Here is a 22234-nt window from a genome sequence, read left to right as displayed (position 1 = left end):
GAGATCAGAGGGAAGGAAAAATGGGAAAAGAAGCTGGAAGCTGTTATTTACTTGAATATGAATTGTCCCCATCTCCTTACTTGTGGATTTTTTGTTACCTGAATTAGGCAGGGGGAAATATACTAGCTCAGTGTGATAATAGCGTCTGTTCTGATTTGGATGGAATCAGGATCTGATCTGCACAGAAACACAAGTATTCCTTGGAGAGTGAAGCAACATTTCCTTCATTTTCAGCAAAGTTTAACTGATTTTATATCGGCGCCTGTAGTCTCTGCCTTCCTCTGGTGTGTGGTCCTGTAGTAGTTCTACTAACACACACAAGTGTGGTGGATGCAGTGAGAGACAGGCACTCAGCGTCCATTCAAAAGCCATTTCACTAAAATCCATCTAAAAACCATTTAGATTTCTAGCCCCAGAACTCATCTATGGCTAGATTAGATGCTCTTGCATGAGTCAGGAAGGTGAAAATGAGGCAGAATCACTTCCTGCTTTTCTCGCTCTCTGTTGCCCAATGAGCTTTTTCTGTAGTAAATGCCAGTACCTAGTCACCAGTTTCATGGGTGTGAGAAGGCAATTAGTTACAAAGGCAGCAGCAGGAATGGCTTTCAGGGCTGCGTTAGCATGTTCATTGGCCTTAGACACTCTTGCCTCGATGGGCCCCTTCCTCTACTAAAAAAAATTAAAAATTTTGTGACTGTGTTGGGATAAAGATGAGTATATATATTTTTAAATTTTTTATTTTCATGGGTTTTTGGGGAATAGGTGGTGTTTGGTTATATGAGTAAGTTCTTTAGTGGTGATTTGTGAGATTTTGGTGCCTCCATCACCTGAGCAGTGTACACTGAGCCCAATTTGTAGTCTTCATTTCTTTTTTTTCTTTGAGACAGAGTCTCACTCTGTCACCCAGGCTGGAGTGCAGTGGCACCATCTCAGTTCACTCCCAAGGCGTTCCTTATTTTAATATTTGCTGAAAATTCTCCATCACAATTTAAAAATATAATTATAAGAAAAAATCTGCTTCTGACTGAAAATTTAGAAAACACAGAACTATACAACATAGAAAAAAACCCAAGTCTACCACTGACAAACCATTATTAGGAATACTTCCTTTCATTCTGTGTTCTCTGCACATATGAAAGTATAAAATTGGAATCATATTGTATATACAGTTTTATATTTTTTTTTACATAGTCACTTTAATAACAACACATATGCTATGTTACCACTATAGAACGTAAATTCAGGTTAGACAAGATAATTTCACAAGTGTAATAAAGCATTCTAATTAACTGGGTGTGGTGGTGTGCACCTGTAGTCCCAGTGAGTCTGGAGGCTGATGTGGTAGGATTGCTTGAGCCTGGGAGGTCAAGGCTTCAGTGAGCCGTGATCGTGCCACTGTACTCTACAGCCTGGGTGACAGAGCAAGATCCCATCTCAAAAAAAAAAAAAAAAAAAGGTTACAAAGTAAGCATTTTGTCTGTTATCAAAGTTTGTGTATAGTATCTGGCCAAACCAGCTTGCTCATTAGTCACTTTCATTATAGGTAATTTGTTTAGTCTCTTGTTTATGATTCTTCTGGAGAAAATTTAAAAAGTGTTCTTCATTTACCTTAGCATGAGCGCTTAAAATACGTATTTCTATTTCAAGATTACATTTAAAAATTAATCTAATATAACAGCAGCTAAAATATAATTCTGCAATTACAAAAGAGCTAAACCGGAGTTCATAAGTTATTCTCATGTTTACAATTATGATTCTGAAATAAATACTATTACTATGAAGCCCTGTTGTAAGCTTTCTTGATTCGGTTTAGACATGCATACATACATTTAAGAGTTGCAGGAGGTGTTAAAAGTTGTTAATATATTCCATGCACGTTTCAGAAAGAGTTCTAAAAGAGCCAGCCAGTCCACAAGACAGGAAGAAGAAAAGTTAAATTAAAAAGTAAGGCAGATAGGACTACTAGATAACATACAAAGCATGTGAAATTCTTCAGCAAACTGGGAGTACTTCAGGGATGGCCAGCTATCTTCTTTAGAACTAATTTCTTCTTTTCTTTTTCCTTTTTTCTTTCTTTCTCTCTTTCTCTCTCTCTCTCTTTCCCTCTTTCTTTTTTTCTCTTTCTTTTTTTTTTTTTTTCTCTCTCTCTCTATCACCCAGGCTGGAGTATAGTAACTGCAACCTCTGCCTCCCAGGTTCCAGTGATTCTCATGGCTCAGTCTCCCAAGGAGCTGGGATTACAGGTATACACCACCATACCCGGCTAATTGTGTGTGTGTGTGTGTGTGTGTGTGTATTTTTAGTAGAGACGGGGTTTTGCTATGTTGGCCAGGCTGGTCTCAAACTCCTGGCCTCAAGTGATCCATCCGCCTTGGCCTCTCAAAGTACTGGGATTACAGGAATGAGCCACCACACCTGGTCCTAATTTCATCTTTACAGTCTAAGAAGGTGGTTTTAAAGTTTTAACACCATCAAGTGGAATTAGGTGACATGTTTCTTTTATGTTAACTTGATTTCCCCTGAATGACCTAGTTAGTGAACTGGTCACTAGTAATTTGGTCACCAGGCAAATCAAGCCTGCAAGAAAGGAAGCCAATATTCAAAATACCATGTTATCATCTGAACCCACTCAAATAATTTATTTCCAACATAAACATGTAACTGCAATAATGGGATGTCTAACTAAAGTAAGGTCCTCTCACCAGATCAAGACAGCACCCTCCTTCCAAGGCTTAGGCTTTGCCCAGAATTCCTAATACACAGAACAGCCCATACCAACAGCCATTGCTTCTGCAACACGTGTGCATCAGGAGAAGGGACATTTTAGCATTTCCTCTGCTCTTCCATTTGTATAATCCATATGGGACAATTGCTGGAAAGCCTGCCTTTCCAATGAGAACAAATGGTGCCTCTTCAACTTTTCGAACAAGTTTGGATCCTTGATCTTTATCATAGGAAGAAAGGGAAACATCTGTGTCTGTTGACCTAGTGATTGCTTGAAGAATCTCTCTGGAGTTAGAAAATCTCTCACAATTCAACTGACGTGTATATTACTTTTTATCTAACATTATATTGTAGTCATCTGCCATGTTATTAAGCATTGTTGTAAATATTGCTTTTAATGCCTATATAATATTTTATCTTACAGGTGTATGACAATTTATTTAACCGTTCCCCTTCTTGGGATGTTTAGAGTGTTTCCTCATTATTTTTTATTATAAATAACACTTACGAACATCTGCACATATAAATCTTTTACCAAAAATAAAATTGTTTCCCTAGGGTTCACATAAAAGAATGGAGCGAGGTTTGAAGTTGTTGAACTCGATGGTTCCTTCTTCTTCTTTCCAGGCACCCTGCATTCAAATGACTTGGAAGAGCAGGTTCTCTGAGCCAGGATACTAAAGTCCCTGTTTAGGAAAAAGCCACGTTGTATGCTTACCCTACCACAAAGATACAGGTGAGAAAAACTGAGATCTGGGATGGTGGACCAAAGAGAGACACTGACAGAATGGGCCCTAGACTTCCAGAGTCTGGGAAACTTAGGCCAGATAAAGGCTAGTAGTCTGGCAGTTATTACTGGGAATCACTCTTACTCTACAGCTGGGCGTGTGCCGTTCCTTAACTAGAAACTCCCTATGGATAACGTGGCTTCTCTTTCCACTGGGAAAATTGAGCACGCAGTAGAGACCTTGCAGAAGCTCCCTCCACCACGTCTTACCCACTTGCCTGTGTCTATGCACATAAATATCTGTCTTCTTTTCTTTCAATACCATGTATAGGTTGACAACACTCACATTTACATCTCCAGCCCAGATTTCTCCCCTATGTCTTGACTGGATATCTAATTTCCTACATGACATCTCTCTTTGGATGTCTAATAATCATCTCAAATTTGTACGTCCAGTAGCAGACTGCTGATCTGCCTCCAAACCTGTTTTTCCTGTAGTCTTCTGCATGTAAGTTAAGGGGAACGCCATCCTTTTTCTTTCTCATGCCAAAAAACCTGGAGTCTCTCTCTGTCTCTCACACCCCACATCCCACCCATCAGCAAATATTTGCATCATGTCTCACTGGATTACTGCAACCATCTCCTTGCTGATCTCACTGCTTTTCAGTCTATTTCACAACCCAGCAGTTGAAATAGTTCTTTTAAAACATAGGTGAGATCACGTCATTTCTCAAACCTACCAAATACTTCCATTTCACTTAGAGTAAAAGACAAAGTCCTTATAATGACCATACACAATCTGCCCTCTCCCCATCTCCTTACCCATCTCGCTTCATGTCCCGCTATTTTCTCCTTTGTCTCTGCTGCAGCCACACTGGCCTTCTTACTGTTCTATAAATATGCCAGTCACTTTCCTGCCTCAGAGTCTATGTTCTTCCCATGCTTTCTGCTCTTCTTCCAGATTTCTGCAGAGCTCATTCCCTACCTCCTTTATGTCTTTACTTGTTCATTTTCTCATGCGACCTTCCTGGCCACCATGTTTAATTGCAAACTCCTGCCCCCAACACTCCATGTCTCTCTTTCTACCTCATTTTTCTGTGTCATGCTTATCACTCACCAACAGACCATACTTATTTGGTTTATTGTCTGTCCCTACTCACAGACAGCTCTTTTATCTGTTTTGCTCATTGCCGTATACTTAGAACCTAGATAGTGCCTGGCACATATTTGGTACTTCAAATACATTTGCTGAATAAAGTATGGGCATGCTATGAAAAGGCATAGATAGGTAAGGACTTTGGGGTCAGGATTGTGAGAAGGTCATTGGCACCAAGATGTTTTCACTCAATTCTCTGAGTTCTATTACAGAATCCGGGCCAAAAGTATAATACACCAAAGAACCAGAATTATCACAGGTGAAGTAAACCAGGCCAATTGTCTTCTAGATCCTCTTAGGTATTTTTGTGAATTATGCATGTTATGGGAATTTTTTAACTTCTCTATACTAAAGCAAATTAGAATGCTTTGATAAAGCTTATTTTGAATTTCTCAGTGCTTCTTCTTGGTCACAGAATATGTCATGGTGTTCTAGAAATAGAGTTACTGGGGGAAGGAAAGAAATGAACATGGAATTGAGTGACTTCTAAATTTCTAGACCCCTTACATCTCATTTAAACTTTTGACAACTTTTGAGTCAAGAAATATTATTCCAGTTATGAAAACATACCAATTGAGGTTCGGGCCTGGTGAAATGACTCACGCCTGTAATCTCAGCACTTTGGGAGGCCAAGGTGAGAGGAGGGGTTGAGCCCAGGATTTTGAGACCAGAGTAGGCAACATAGGAAGACCCTATCTCTACAAAAAATTAAAAATTTATCTGGTCATGGTGACACACATCTGTTATCTCAGCTACTCAACAGGCTGATCTGGGAGGATCACTTGAGCCTAAGAAGTCAAGGCTGCAGTGAGCCGTGATTGTGCCACAGCACTCCAGCCTGGGTGACAGAGCAAGACCCTGTCTATAAAAAAAAAAAAAAAAAAAAGCAAACTGAGGTTCAGAGAGAATTATTAATTTCTCCAATTTTGCACAGCCAGCAAATGGCAGGCTTAGAATTCCATTCACTAACTAACTGAATAGTACAGGACCTAGACCAAACTTGTCCAACCCGCGGCCCACAGACTGCATGCGGCCCAGGACAGCTATGAATGTGGCCTAAAACAAATCTGTAAACTTTGTTAAACATTATGAGATTCTTAAACATTATGAGATTTTTTTGCGATTTTTTTTTTCTTTTAGCTCATCAGCTATCATTAGTGTTAGTGTATTTTATGTGTGGCCCAAGACAATTTTTCTTCCAATGTGGCCCAGGGAAGCCTTGAACACCCCTAACCTAGACTTTATAGCTAATATCTTGACAAATTAGGTGACTTAGGAGAAATCATTTAATATTTGTCTCAGTTGTCTGCCAAAAAGAATATGTAAATTCACTTCAGACGCACACCTTAGAATAACCCAGGGTGATAATTTCAGGTTTTTCTGGCTCTTGTTTATTTCTTAGCTCCTTCAGAAGAAAGAAAATGTTCTAAATGTTAGTGTCCACTGGGGCTGTTATGTTTCCTAGTTCAAATCTTTAAACTGTTGTTAAACCACAACAATTACCACAAGCACAGAGCCTCCTGGAACATTTTCCCAAGTAAAACAAATACTCTAGCTGTGTGAGAGTGTCAGGCAAAGCTAGAAATGGGACTCCTTGCTGGCTATCCATGTGAAGGGCTTTGTTTAAGGAAATGCTATGTTGCCAGCACAGTCACTTGTCAAAGACAATAGCTGTTGGCAGAGCATTAATATGTGAGGATTGGGAGAGCTGCCAGTGGAAGCAAACTCTTTTGTGGTGTGTACAATGTTGTGCTGGGGCATCAGCTGAAGTTCACCATTGATGACCATCTGAAAACTGCCTTCTACCCACAGTACACTCAAATGGACAACTCAGCAAATTGAAGAATGAATTTCTAGGGAGAGGCAACATGGTGTAATTAATGGAAAAAGAAATAGAATAGAAGTGAAAACCCCCATTTTAATTCCAATGTTGTGACTCTGATACCTCCTTTAGCTTCCCTGCATCATTTTTCTCACTTACCCAGGCACTTATCCAGGCATCCAGTAAGTATTTATTGAATGCCAACTTGTATTCAAGGCACTGGGTCAAATGATGTGATCATTTCATGATTCTGCTTTATGTATGTTAGAGATAATAGTCCCATCTGCCTCAAATTGATGTAATGAGGATGAAAACCGAGTTTCCACTTTGGTAGAAATGGAAATTTGTTTGTCTTGTCTACTTCATGGATCTATTATGAGAATCATAAGAGATAATTGTGTGGGTATACTTAATGAACGTAAAGTGTTATATACATACGCAAAAAAATAAATACTTTGACCAGGATGAAACTTATGTCATTGCTGAATATTACCTGAGGAGAGAGGCAGAGAGAGAGAGAGAGACAGAGACAGAGAGAGACAGAGAAAGTGAGAGACAGAGAGAGAGAGACAGAGACATAGAGACAGAGACAGAGAAAGAAAATGCTAATGAGATCCAATGCCATTTAGCTATTCTTTTCTTTTTTCAGTGAAAGCGAGACTTACAAAGATAAAAATAAAGGTTAATTTCAATAATTATTTTTATAATTTTTTCAATAAAAATCCACAGATAAGAACCAAACCCGTGGTTCTCAAACTATACTCTTATACTGATTATCAGTAGTTTTAGGTGTTTGGGTTCTGAAATTCAATGCTAGGACTGGGAGTCGAGGATTTTATTGCTAATATATCAGGATTAGGTTTTGTCGCACGTTTAAAAAAAAAAAAAAAGTAAACTACCAAAGCCTAAAGCAAGCTGGAATTTGGGGGTTTCTTTTCTCAGATAAAAGGAGTTGGAAGAGAAACTATTTAGCTATAGCCACTCCATAATATCATCTGGGACCCCCAGGCTCTTTTCCCTATTATCTTAACACATGGCTTTTATTATTAAGGTCATTTCTGGGCTGCTGAAGCTCCAGTTATCACACCTGCATTGCAGGCCAAAATAAGAAGGAAATGCAGAAAGTATCACTCCCAGCTGAGTAAAATTCTGTTAAGTCGCCCTTCTAGACATTTCATCTAGGAATTATGCTTTCATATCTTTGACAGAAATTAGTCACGCGGCCACAGTTAGCCATAGGGGAGACTGGGAAATGTAGTTTTTGTCTTGAGAGATACTCTGCTGGGATAAGAATCAAGGTTAGGCAACTAGCTACCTTTTCCACACGAAATATTAAGGAAAAAAGATGTTAATGCATAGAACGTTCTCAATTACACATTTTTCTCCATACATTTAACATATTCCTTTGGTTTTAAGAATATTATCATTCTATAATAGTATACAATAGTATATAATTCAAAACAAAATTATATACTGGATATTTTTAACAATATAAGTATTTATATTTCATTTTATCCTACAAAGAGCAACATGATTTTCAGTTGTTTTTTCACATGAATACATTCGAGCCCCATTAATCCAAATCAAATAAAATTATAGAAGTCTAGAAATCCATCCTCTATGGAACCAAGCTAACAGCGTTCCATCTTGTAACAGCCTTAGCCCAGGAGCATTTACTAGTAAGCATATTTATTTGAATGTCAGCATAAAATAAAGCATCCCTGAATTTTTCCCAACAGAGAAAAATGTCCTTGCACTGTGGCCACAGCATGTGTATCTTTCTACATCTGCCCTCAAATTCCCAGCAACATGATTGTGCTCTGAGCGGAAGCCTCTTGGTGTTCTATGTTGCCTTCGTCCGTGTAAGTATATATAGGTCTTTCTGTTCATTTAGAGTTTGCTCTTTTGTGTAGCAGGGTCTCACTCTATCATCCAGGCTAGATAGAGTGCACTGGTGCGATCATGGCTCACTGCAGACTTGACTTCTTGGGCTAAACAGATCTTCCTGGCTCAGCCTCAGCCCCTGACCCCCGACCCCCAGGAACTACTGGTGCACACCACTATGCCCAGCTAATTTTTTATTTTTTATTTTTTAGAGATAGGGCCTCATTATATTTCCCAGGCTGGTCTGAAACTCCTAGGCTCAAGTGATCCTCCCACCCCACTGTCCCAAAGTGTTAGATCACCTCATGGTGTCAGCTACTGCACCCAGACAGAATCTGCCTTAAGACTTTAAAGAATTCTGAGCAATAGTGTCTGAGGCGCTCATTCCCTAACCTAACGAGCGTTACAAACCAACTGGGTTATGAAAGAGCAGCAGCCGTCCAAAACTGTCCTGACTGGGGAAGTGAACTCCGCATGCCACAAAGCCGGAATGGCAGCCAAATGAGAAACATATGCTCTGAATTCTGATGCAAAGTTTTTATTTCTTTAAAAACAACTACATTAAAGTGACATAAACTTAAACTTAATCCAATTTGGACCTTACTGGCAAACAGTATGAATTTTGGACGAAATATTTTGGAGAAATTTGAAGTATATACTATGTTATGTGACGTTAGACAAACAACTTAACCACACCAAGTTATTGTTATTATATGAATAACAACAATAGTATCAAATAGTAATAATATGTCAAAAGAATGGACAGTCTTTTTGAAGATTACTGTGTCAAGACTGTGAGTTACATTAGAAAGACACACATGCTGGCCAGGCGTGGGCGGCTCTCACACCTGTTATCCCAGCACTTTGAGGTGGATGGATCACCTGAGGTCAGGGGTTCAAGACTAGCCTAGGCAACATAGTGAAACCCTGTCTCTACTAAAAATAAAAAAACGGCTGGGCATGGTGTGGGCGCCTGTAATCCCAGCTACTTGGGAGGCTGAGTCACGAGAATCGCTTGAACCCAGGAGGTGGAGGTTGCAGTGAACCAAGATCGCGCCATTGCACTCCAGCCTGGGTGACAGAGAAAGACTCCAAAAAAAAAAAAAAAAAAAAAAGAGAGAGAAAAGAAAGAAAGAAAGGAAGGAAGGGAGGGAGGGAGGGAAGGAAGGGAAAGATACATGTGCTGTGGCCACAATAAAAGGACGTTTTTGTTGGTTGGGAAAAATTCAGGGATACCTTATTTTATGCTGATGTTTGAATCAGTATTCTAAGTTATAATAAGGCTGTTACATTAAACTCTTGATACAGTAATCTTCAAAAAGTATTGTTATATTATTAAATAAGTGTACATAAAATAACTTACTGGTCATTCTCTACCTAGTGCAAGAATTTTGTCACTAACCTGCTAAAATTCTTTTAGTAAGACTTTTAATTAGAGGTCAACAATTTACTCACTCTAATGAGGGACTTGAATTCTACAATCTGTAATAACCTACTTGACATGGGGCCTTATTAGCTTAGATTCTTTCTTTTTCCTTGGGTCGCTCCTTAATTCTGGGCATTTTGCTGCCCATTATCTCTCTCTTTAAAGGTTGTCAAAAGGACATAGGAACAATTCTGGTAAACAGAGCAAATGGAAATGGAAATGAGCCAGAGGTGTGCTCAGTAGAATGTCATGTCATGTATTGATCAAATGGCACAGAGAACCCAGGCTCTGGAATCAAGAGTGGGAAGTTATTGTCATAAACTATTCTACCTTGGCCCTTAACTTGACCCTTAACAAATCATACAACCTCAGAGACTTCATCTATAAATTGAAAGTGTTAATATCATATACCTTTTAAGATTTTTTGGCCAGGTGCAGTGGCTCATACCTGTAATTCCAGCACTTCGGGAGGATCACTTGAGCTCAGGAGTTAGAAACCAGTCTGGGCAACATAGTGGGACCCTGTCTCTACTAAAAATAAAAAAAACTAACCCGGTGTGGTGGGGCATGCATGTAGTCCGAGCTACTCAGGAGGCTGAAGCAGGAGGATCTCTTAAGCCTGGGAAATCAAGGCTGCGGTGAGCCATGATCAGGTCACTGCACTCCAGCCTGGGTGATAGAGGGAGACCCTGTCTCAAAAAAACAAACAAAAAAATTTGTCAGGATTAAATGATATTACCTATAAAGTATTGTGGGCAATGTATTAAATGTTGCCTATTACTATTAATCAACACCATGATGAGATATCTCTATGTATTAACAACAGAATCCTCCCAAATTCTGAAGGCCCATTTATTTCAAACAGTATTTGATTCAGTGCAATTCTAGTACAATATAATACTCCTAGAATGATAATAATATGACTAAATTTGTTTCTAGGTCATTTCAATAAGAAAATTTAGACTTTGTTATCTATCTGTCAATGCTTTAATCCATAGTTAATTCTGAGTCCCTTGCCACTTTTACATTGTCCTTTTTGGGTGTCTTTCACAGCCCTGTGGCTTTAATGCATTGCTCTCTTCCCAATTCACAGTTCAGTTTCATCAGCACTCCTGTTTCCTGTTTTGTCACTGTCTGGGCTGCTTGTTTTGCACCTCGAACTCCTTCCTCTTCCTCTTCAAAGGATATCATCAACATTTCCAGTAGGGATGGGCAATGCCACAAGCATTTCTTGCTGCAGCTCTTCCTTTTCTTTCTTTTTCTTTTTTTAACCTCCTTTGAACTTTCATGAGCTTCCTGTAATGACTGTGTCTCTGTTTCAGCTATTTCAGTATTTCTGTGGCTTTTGATTTTGATCTGGATTCATGTCTTCCAGCCAAAACCATCTCAAACAAGTAGTTTGAGGTTTTTGCTGGAAGGTAATTTGAATTTGTTTACATGGCCACCAACTCCCAATTTTAGATGTCCTGAGATTTCTGGAGTAGAAGAGTGGCCTTACCAGATTACCTTTCTCTTATTAGCACTATTATTAGCTAATCATGCTTCTTATAATTCTAAATAATTACTACTAAATCAGGAGAATTAGGAAAGTCTTTCATTTCAGCAGGGTTGAAAAGAGGTTAAAGTCAACCACAGACGTAGATATAGCAACATGATTTGATATACGTACATCAATAAGAATAGTCACGCACACACATACGCAAAAACACACAATTATTCCTTTACAATTTTCTGGCATCTTTTCTGCAAGGAAGCCACAAACACAAACTGGATATGAACAAAATAACTCAGCAGATGACAAATGACCTCTTCCTCCTTCTCCTCCTCCTTTTTCTTGTTTTGCCATCATTGTTTAGGTGAAAAGCAAAACAAGTCCCAAGCATTTCTCAGGTTGCTCTCAAATTATTGGACTCTGTGGCATGTGCATTTGAATGTTCATTCAACAAATATTCACCGAGCACTTACTACGTCCCAGGTTCTCACAATACATCTGTGTACAAAACAGACCAGATCCCTGCCATCTGGAACCTCGTACTTGGGTGAGTGATCAGTTTCCAGAATCAGACAGTTTGCTCATTTGAGAAAACTCCTGTGTGGTTCAAGATTCCAGAGGAGAACACTGAGACAGGAGTGGACTGGGTTTATCACATGCCCCATCTTGTGGTTTCCTAACAGGCCAAATGCAACACAGAGAGGGGTATTGCTCACTCTTCCTGTTTCTGTCACTCAGACAGGAGCTAGATAGTTCCTTTCCTACCAAGCTAAGACTTTTGCTCTCATCAAGTGAGAGGGTCCCTCTTACCTTACAATATTTCTGACCCGAACCCTGGCAACCAGAAATCTACTTTTGTTGTTGCTGTTGTTTTTGTTTATTTGAGGCAAAGTCTTGCTCTTGTCCTCCAGGCTGGAGTGCAATGGCACCATCTCAGCTCACTGCCACCTCCGCCTCCCGGGTTCAAGTGATTCTCCTGCCTCAGCCTCCTGAGTAGCTGGGATTACAGGCTCCTGCCACCATGCCCAGCTAATTTCGGTATTTTTAGTAAAGATGGGGTTTTACCGTGTTGGCCAGGCTGGTCTCAAACTCTTGACCTCAGGTGATCTGCCCACCTCGGCCTCCCAAAGTGCTGGGATTACAGGCGTGAGCCACTGCACCTGGCCCACAAATCTACTTCTCTCAGCTTGCCTTGACTGTCATCACAAGACAGAATAGTTCCCCTGAGAGACTTTCATTTGCTCTGTGGTATCACTCTTTAGACTACCTGAGATATATACTGGAAAATGCCACCTCTTAAAAGCCACCAGTAAGTTCTTAATTGAATCCACACTTTAGTCTTTTATCCTTTTGATTTCTATGGTAAAGAAGAACATAGGCCCTATATTTGCTACTCATATCTCCCATTCATTTGTATGTGATTAAGTAGGGTTTTTAGCTTACATACAGCTATAAAGCATTTTCCAAGTCTTTTTAATATTATCTAGTTTGCATGAAATAAGGATGTAGGAGTGAGTATGTTTGGCTTTTGGCTATAAATGGTTGGAAATATTTCGAAAGATCCACTCTCTTCTGAGCTCTCTTACTGTTCTTGTTTTCAACCAGCAGAAATTGGAAAATAAAGATTGTGTGGGTATAAAATGAATGCTTGCAATGTTTGTCATTTTTGGAACTCTATTTCTGTGGCTCTTGACTTATTTTTTAAAGATGGCTTCACCTAAAAGTTGCTAAGGCCAGGCCAGAGCCCTTCTTATAAACAAATGACAAGGGACATGATAGCCCATAATGAATTCAATCTGGGCTATCTGTGGCGTTGTGTGTGGATAAAAAGTAAAAGCTAATTTTGAGTACAAAGGGGACGAATAAAGCTTCTTGCCACTAAGATAATTAAGAGAAGACTCTTGGTCTTCTCAGGCAACATCATTCTATGCAGCTGGACCCATGCCCTTTCACAGATGGGAACAATGCCATATGGTTAGGGAGCTTGGCTGTTACCCAAGTGGCTCCTATTCAGTTCTCCATTTGGGCAAGAGTTGAGAGGAGATGGAGAATAGTATTTGGAAGACATCCTGGGTTCAAGTCCTGCCTCTACCACTTATTTGCTATGTGCTTTCTTAGTAACCTGAAGCAACGAATAACAGTACTCACCTCATAGAGTTGTTGTAAGGTTTAATTAAGATAGTCCACATAATGCATGCTGCCTACCTGGCACACAGTAATAGGTGGGAGATATTATTACTGTGATGATGATGATGGGTGTCCAGGGAGAGACCAGTCTGAATGTACCTGGAGAGACTCAGTGGGTTACTGGAAATCAAGAGTCACAAATGTGAATCAAGCAGCAACTGTAGAAGGTGATTGGCAGGGCAAATTGGCAGGGATTGTTAAGAAAGATACAGAGAATGCTGGTAAAACCAGGAGGAATAAGGATGCCTTTTTCTCTTATTGGAGTGAAGAGGACATTACCTAGTCTGTATCCAACCAGACAAGGGCCTGAACCTTAGAGAAGATGTTGAACCCCACTAGCATAGTTAAGGTCAAATGAGGCAAAAGTGTTTTGGTTTTCTGTTAATTTGTCTGGTTTGGGATATTCCTGGAAAGGAATTTTATGGATTTTGCTCTTCTAATATCTGACTTCTGTGTAATGGAAGAAAAAAAAATAGCACTCCAGTAGACCTTTATAATGCCATACACATATGAAGTGAAACAAGAAGACCCTGTGAAGGATGATAGGAATGACACATCTCGTAGTAGGGACACAGCCCTCCCTACTAAAGGAATAAATTTCCTTCCAAACATATTACAGTTATATAAGCTATAAAATATGTTGCTATAAAATGACTCATCTATTTGAAAACCCCACTACATAGCGTTTGTATAGTTAGAAAACTGGTATGTGAAAATGTAAAAGTTGGCAAGAATCAAGAAATAGTTTTTTAGTACCTATTGTGTGTAAGGTATTATTACATAATCACAGAATTATGCTATTATTTTGCTTTATGCATAGGTTTACATTACCTAGTCAATATTTAACTGATTTATTTAACCTTTGTAAAAAAAAGAAAATTCAGAATCTCATACTGGGTCTTAGGTAGTATATACAGTAGTTCCCCCCTTATCCATGGTTTTGCTCTCCATAATTTCAGCTACCTGCAGTCAACCATGATCTGAAGATATTTAAGGGAAAATTTTTGGAAATTAACAACTCATAAGTTTTAAATTGTACACCATTCTGAGTAGTGTGATGAAATCTCACAACATTCCACTTCGTCCCTTCCAAAGGGGAATAATCTCTTGGTCCAGTTATCTGCACTGTAGATGCAACCGTCTAGATTATCAGATTGAAAAAACATAGTATAGACAGTCTAGGGTTCAGTACTATCCATAGTTTCAGGCATCTACTAGGGGTCTTGGAACATGTCCTTCAAGGATAAGGGGGAACTATTCTATTCATAATTTCATAGCATTTTAAAGCTGGAAGGTCTCAGAAGGGAATGAAAATCAGTGCCTTAGACTTTCCTTCAAATGCTAGGTAATGTCCTAAGGAGTTTTTGAAACTTTAAATTATTTTTAAAACACTTTATAAAAGAAAGTTTTTAGTCAAATATATTAGTGCTCACCAAATTCCCACCTATTATAAGAATTTACTCATCCTAGCAATGTCAACTTTAGGAAGCATAGAATAGAAACTGAGGTAATATACATGACTTATTCAAGGGGAATGGCATTAATCAGTCAACAGAGTGAGATAATCAGAAGAGCATCTGAAAAAATAAGGACTCTCATATGACCTGCTTGTTTATTTCTGTTCCCAGATGGCAAATATTTTCTGAATTCTGCCCAGCTCCTCTTGGGGTAGATAAATGTTAAAGCAGAAAAAAGTGGCAAGGTGCTTTTGTTCAGTGTGGGCCCATGGGGAAAAGTCCTATATTTTCAGTTGGTTGCTATGAAGGCAGCCAGCAGTGAGCTCAGCCAACATTGTTGTGAGATGGTACTATGACATCAATTAACGGAAAACTGAATGTTGAAACTGTACAGCAGAGGAAGAGAAAAGCAGGAGGACAATAACAAAATTTGCCAAACAGAAAATCACAAAGTCCGCATAGGAAAAGTATAGTTTTCAAACTCCAGAAAGTATATGCAAACACCAGTGAGCAAGCTATGAATCTTGTTTTCCCATAGGCCCTACCATCAGTAGAGATCCCAGGGAGAGCAATTTACCTGCACATTTTGTCAGGGAACAAGGGAAGGCGAGTCTAACTATTTGGGGATTTAGCTGAGCTTTGAAATAACTGAAAAACTGAGCTTCGATTTTTAGAGTTTATCACGTAGGATTTCTAGGATTGTAAGGTCCTCACTCTAGAACTTCTGAAAATAATCAGATGAATTGGAATTAAAGAACTAATGGCCTCAATTGTGTCTAAATAGGAATGAGGTAACAATGACCATCATCATGAGCTATTCTCTTCTATGACTCTGGATGGTCTTTTTTTTTTTTTTTTGTCTGTTCAGAGCTTCCTGCTTGGTGTTTGTCTAAGCAGGGAGGAAGGCCATTGTTTGAACTTTGCAATAACAGATTGCAAGCTAAGGCTTTTCTACACTTTGTTTAATTTTCCTGAAATGTTCCTTTTTACAGAAAAGATCTGTTATTGACCTAGCGTGCTTTTTGTCTTACTCAATACTCCCCTGGGGATATAGTTAAAACAACACTTAGCTGTATTTCTCCTGGGTGGAGAAGTGTTTGGTGGTGGTAATGAAACTAAAGCACAGATTTGAGCAACTGTGGGCTGTTGACTTTATGCTAGCCTTTCATAAAGAGAAACCTCAAAACACCGTGGCCATTCAGCAAACAGTGTGCATTTCATCTAAGCCTGGCTGACTTTGCCCTTGCTTTCTTCAGGCTAGAATGATCCTAACCATCAATGTCTTTGTGTCATGATGCAGAAAGTTGGCTAGGACATAGGAGGATAGTGCTGAAGTACAACTTCTGAGTTGGGGAGGGAATCAGGCAGAGAAGTAAAGCTCTACACAATGGCTAGTGCTTCTCTATTATGATGTGTGTTCCAACGGAGGTCAATCATTGTGCATTGTCTCTAGGGAGTGAATACAGCATATTATTTTGGGGTAGAAATTGAGATTTCTTTTGGTGGTAAAATATACAGAAAATAGAAGCTCTTTGTACTTGATTTCTTTGAGTTTATTTAAATACCTTCAAAGGCATTCTTCTATGAGAAGGAACATGACATAATAGGTCTCTAAAAATGAAACCGTTTTAGTGATGGAAATGTTCAATATCAAATCCACTATAGCCACTAGGATATGTTACCAAAGTTTTTAAAAATTCTTGTGTGCAGTGAACTTTGTTGATTGCCTATTCAGCAAAAAATCTTCTGCCTTGTTCCTAATGAACCTCAATTTTGCTTTCCTCCCTTCTAGTCATGTGCCTGGGACAGATTGATCCCAGCTCCAGAAAGGCATCTGAATGGTCTAAGCAATGCCATCCATCTGTCAGTAATAGATTCAGAAATGGGCATGTGATTCAAGTCTGGCCAATGAGATGTATGCAGAAGAGTGCTGGGTATTCTGGAAAGTTATCCCTTGCCATTCAGAGATCCACAGGAATCCAGCCTTTTGCTCCTTGAATGGGAGTAAGGAAGCACAAAATCCCAGTTGCTCTTCCAGCCATCCCAGACCCACAGCCCCGCTTTAGCCATCCTATAGCCATCATATATCCACAAGGGGATAGCAATTGAGGCCAACACTGTGGATCCTTGTGACATAACCAAGCCAGTGAATCAATCAATACATTTATTTGTTGTTTGAGCCATTGTAGTTGAGCTTACGTTACTGGCAGCTGAAAGTTATTCTATCTGCCAATCCTCATCTGGTACATCTCTTAGTTTTGCTCTCATCTCTCCTTTTCCTCTTTTTCACACATAAATCCCAATCTTTGTTCCAACTCACACTGTCAACACTCTGACCTTTCCCTCTTGCCCTCTTTGCCTCTTCTGTCTGTTCCTCTCCCTTTTGCCCTTCTTTCTGCCAGTGCTACCCACAGGTATATCTTAAATCTTATTATCCATAGCCATGACCAAAGACTAGGACCATCACTAGGTATAACTGGATTAGGTGGAGTTTTGCTCCTTTGCCCTCCTTTGTACTTTGGACATCAACATCCGTCACCTCCCAGCAATTCTCTCCACTGTGCCCCACTCCATATAACAAAAAGTCTTGTGTGCTCTGAAACATCCACCGAAAAACTCTATTTTCACTAAAATTCCTTTGGTGATAATGCCTTAACATAGTGGCTTCCAAAGCTTTTTTAAACCAAAACCCACATTAAGTATCCTCACTCAGTATACACATAATATACACATAAGCACTTGATATAGTTTGGATATTTGTCCCCACCCAAATCTCATGTTGAATTGTAATCCCCAATGCTATAGGTGGGGCTTGGTGGGAGGGTGTTTGGATCCCTCATGGCTTCCTGCTGTCTTCACAATAGTGAGTTCTTGAGAGATCTGGTCATTTGAAAGTGTGTGACACCTTCCGCCTCTCCTTGCTTCTGCTCTGGCCACGTGACATGCCTGCTTTCCTGCTTTCCTTTTGCCTTCTGCCATGATCGTAAACTTCCTGAGGACTTCCCAGAAGTCAAGCTGATGCTAGCATCATTGCTTCCTGTAAAGCCTGCAGAGCTGTGAACCTCTTTTCTTTATGAATTATCCAGTCTCAGGTATTTCTTTATAATGCGAAAGGAAAATAAACCTTGAGGCCGACAAATCACTAAGCTAAAAGGAAAAGTCAAGGTGGGAACTGCTTAGAGCAAACCTGCCTCCCATTCTATTCAAAGTCACCCCTATGCTCACTGAGATAGATGTATATCTGATTGCCTCCTTTGGAAAGGCTAATCAGAAACTCAAGAGAATGCAACCATTCGTTTGTCTCTCACCTATCTGTGACCGGGAAGCCCCTTCCGCTTCCTGCCTTTGCTTCTAGTTGTCCCGTCTTTCCAGACAGAACCAATGTGCTTCTTACATATACTGATTGATGCTTCATGTCTCCCTAAAATGTATAAAACTAAGCTGTGCACCAGCCACTTTGGCCACATGTCATCAGGACTTCCTGAGGCTGTGCCACAGGCTCATCTTCAACCTTGGCAAAATAAACTTTCTAAATTAACTGAGACCTGTCTCAGATTTTCGGGGTTCACAGTAGCAAGGCAAGAAGGGACTAACACAATACTGCAGAAAACGTTTTATGAAACACACTTACCTTTACTACCAGTGATACATTCTGATATTATGTATTCTGTTCTATTTCATTTTTTAAATTGTTTGTCTGTACTCACTAAATTGATATCATGGATAGTTGTTGTGACCACCAAAAACACTTCCTTCACCCACAGCAGAAACTCTGGTGGTCATGTGATAAACTTGTCAAAAAGTCCTTGAGGGTAATTAGAGTCATACTTAAACCTGAATAAAATGACAGCCAACACCAACTAAAAGAGGTTCTGTCTTTGTCAATTTGCATACATTTTTTCCCCTAAAAAATGAAGAGTGACTAAGAATATATGAATGCTGACACCTAATGTGTCCCTAGTAATTTTAGGGGATCTTTCTGAAATGACAAAAGTGTTTAAGAAACATCATTATAGTTATTTCTGAAAGTAAAGATGTTTCCTGCAAAAGCTATTTGAGTCCCAGAGCCAATGTATTGATTGGTTTTATGTTTGACTTTTTAGAGCCCATTAAATATATCTGTTTGGTTATTCATTTGGCAGCCATGCTACTTCTTCGTGAGCTGGGAATGGCAGGTTATCTATAAGAACCATTTTTATACTATGGATTGTGGTAAAAATGTGTTAGCTTTCTTGTTGATAACTACTTGTTATCAGCTAGAACCACTTTTACAGCCTGTACCATACAAAGGCTGCACCTATAAAGTCCATAGCATGTTTGAAAGTCACATGATATCTAGAAAAGCCCTGTATAAACTGGAAAGCATTATGTAAACACAAACTATTATTTTTATGCATTTTTTAAAGTAATAAACTCTTGCCTAAGAAGTCAGTCATCCCCATGGTTAGAACATGTCTCCCAAAGTTCGTGTGTTGGAAACTTAACTGCCATCGTAACAATATTAACAAGTGGGGCCTTTAAGAAGTGATTAGGTCATGAGGGCTTTGTCCTCATGAATGGACTAATGTTGTTATCGTGGGAATGGGTTAGTTGTAGTGAGCCCCCTTCTCCTTTCTGCTTCATGCGCGCCTTTCTGCCATCCATTCTTTTGCCATGGAATGACTCCTGCCAGATGCCAGTACTATGCTCTCAGCCTTCCTGGTCTTCAGAACCATGAACGGAATAAATTTCTTTTTTAAATAAATTACCTGTCTCTGGTATTCTGCTATAACAGCAGAAAATTGACTAAGGCCTTCATGAATTTTGAAAGCCAATGAATTTTAATGTTTTTACTAATGGTACTGAGTTCTATAAATGTTTTTCCCCACCCTCTAATTGATACACACGCGTGCACACACACACACACACACGCATACATATGCACATACACATTAGACTTTTAAGCCTATATTCAATACAATACAGGCTGGTTGCTAATTTACAAACCCCATTTTCTCTTTTATAAGATATATGAGGAAGTAGGTTTTCTTCTCTATATAGTTATAGTTGTGGTGTGATGGGCCCAGAATTACTATGAGATATGTTAAATGGTACAGTATAGCTTTAGTAGTTAAGGCAAGGTTTTGGAGACAGAAAGACTCCAAATGCAATTTTACATTTAACAAGCTCTGTGAATTTGGGTGAGTTACTTAACCTTCTAAGCTCTGATGTTCCTCATCTGTCAGATGGGGATAATATAATTCACCTCACAAAGATGTTATAGAATTGAATTTATCTCTACTCATTAAATTTATTTCATCATTTACTAATGGGTCATGACCACCAAAAACACAGGCTTAACCCCCAGAAGAAATTCTGACATTAAGAATCATGGAGCCAGGTGCAGTGGTGCATATCTGTAGTTCCAGATACTCAGGAGACTACGGCAGGAGGATCGCTTGAGCCCAGGAGGTGGAGGCTGCAGTGAGTAATGATTGTGCCACTGCACTCCAGCCTGGGCAACAGAGCGAGACCCTGTCTCTAAAAAAACAAAAAGAAAAAGAAACAAAGCTGATTTAAAACATTGTGGGCATATTACAAACCTTCAATGTATGTGCATGTAAAGTATTTAGGACTTAGCACAGCACACTTTGCATTTAGCACATAATACCTAGCGATAGCTTAATGAATGGTAGCTTAACAACAATAACTAATGATAGTTGTGACGTGTTTATTTCATCACACCTTCACTGTGAATAAATGTAGAGATCTAGGACGCGGTACCCCTTGCTTTCCCTTTGGTGCTGAAGCTGCACTCCACTGCTTCCCAAATCTATGTGTCCACCTAGAAATGGGTCATGGTTGCTGAATCGTAGAATAATAATACTGCAAAATTGCTAAATCTCTGAGGGGTGTGTGTGTGTGGGGGGGGGTGATGGGGGAGGGAAGCGGTGCTTGTCTCTTTCTTCTTGCTAAAGACACTTCCTTAAAAATAAATACACTGGAAAATAATGACAGGAAACTTTACAAAATTCAAAGAGGATGTCAGGAAGTACAGGATGTGAGGCTGTTTTCATTTCTGTCAGTATTTTCTTATTCATATATATTTATAACTTTAAAAAGCATAGAAGTTCACTATTTCTTCTCCTTAAGATCAAGTCTATATACATAAAAAAAAACTGTGACAAAAAAACCCCACTTAATACTCTCCATATTATACTTTCCAGCTGCAATTAAGTATCTGATCTGACTACATTATTGGGCAACTGAATAGAATACTTGTCACACTCATTCTCTATTTCTAAAAAATGTTACAGGCCGGGCACAATGACTCACATCTGTGATCCCAGCAATTTGGGAGGCCGAGGCGGGACGATTGCTTGAGGCCAGAAGTTAGAGACCAGTCTGGACAACAGAGTAAGACCCCGTCTCTACAAAATTATTTGTTTAAAAATTAACAACAACAACAGCAACAACAACAATAAAAAGGTTGCATTCTCAGACAGTTCATACCAATCTGGGAAGGATATAAAAGTAAAATACCTTGAAGCAGCAACGGATAAGAAAAATTTGGTCTTTTTTTAAAAAACAATTTTTTTGATTATTACTTCTTTCCCAGAAGACAACTTTCAAACATAGGAAACTAGGCAAATCAACAAATGCTCAAAACTGAAAACCCACTTCCCCCTTTAAGACTGGAGGGTACAGAAATATCAGTACTTTCAATGCTTTAGCAGTCATGTGAATGGTGAGCATTCTATGTTTTTCCATATGCACAGCAAATGAGCACGCTGCTTGCAACTTTTTCTCCATGAAATGGGGATCTGCATCCCACAGTAGTTACTGAGCAGTACGTTTCCTCTCCAACATTGAAATAGTTTATCTGCAAACAAATTTCTAAAGTTCCTATTTGGCTGGAAGCCAAAATAAACCAAAAATGTTTTGCTGTCCTCTGCTTTGCTGAACAGATAGAGGTAAAAGGTTGTAGGTGGGCTTCTCTTTATTGCTGTATTTGACTTATTAACACCTTGAGACTCGAAGAATAAAGTGTACTTCATCTTGTAAAAGTTTATGATCTAAGTCAAACAATTCAAAAGGTCATAATTTAGCTGCATTTAAGGAGCTTTAATTCAAAGAGACAGGAAGTTGCTTCATATTAAAAGTAGCCTCTTGTTTACTTCTTAATAAAATTCCCAATGAAAATATTTATGGCAGACATATGTTATTTTCATCATTCCTTCCTTGGGGAAACCACTATTCCCTGCTTCCACACGGTTTCAGAGGGACTGCCAATCACTGTACCCTACCCCCACTCCAGCCACACTGGGAGCATAGGACACAGGCCTGCCCAACCCAAAAATTATCTGTTCCTAAAATTAA

At 39.2% G+C, this 22234-nt stretch overlaps 1 long non-coding RNA gene and 1 pseudogene across 3 annotated transcripts in view; one reads left to right on the top strand and one right to left on the bottom strand.

Annotated features, from left to right (window-relative positions):
- Window positions 1-2698: 2698 nt before the first annotated feature.
- Window positions 2699-3089, bottom strand: LOC141410258 (HIG1 domain family member 1A, mitochondrial pseudogene; annotated as a pseudogene).
- Window positions 3090-3242: 153 nt separating this feature from the next.
- The window catches only part of LOC102119237 (uncharacterized), a 34568-nt gene continuing 15576 nt past the window's right edge, over window positions 3243-22234 (top strand). For 2 of the 3 annotated variants that reach the window (XR_012434846.1, XR_010586842.1), the window contains exons 1-2: window positions 3243-3460; window positions 16668-16761. This is a non-coding gene — a long non-coding RNA (uncharacterized lncRNA). The remainder of the gene's footprint in view (window positions 3461-16667; window positions 16762-22234) is intronic. The other variant, XR_012434847.1, reaches the window with a different exon arrangement.

This window comes from Macaca fascicularis, chromosome 5, assembly GCF_037993035.2.
Source record: "Macaca fascicularis isolate 582-1 chromosome 5, T2T-MFA8v1.1".
Classification (NCBI taxonomy): domain Eukaryota; kingdom Metazoa; phylum Chordata; class Mammalia; order Primates; family Cercopithecidae; genus Macaca; species Macaca fascicularis.
Note: the sequence above shows the minus strand (reverse complement) of the source record. Positions and strands in the feature narration are given on the sequence as shown.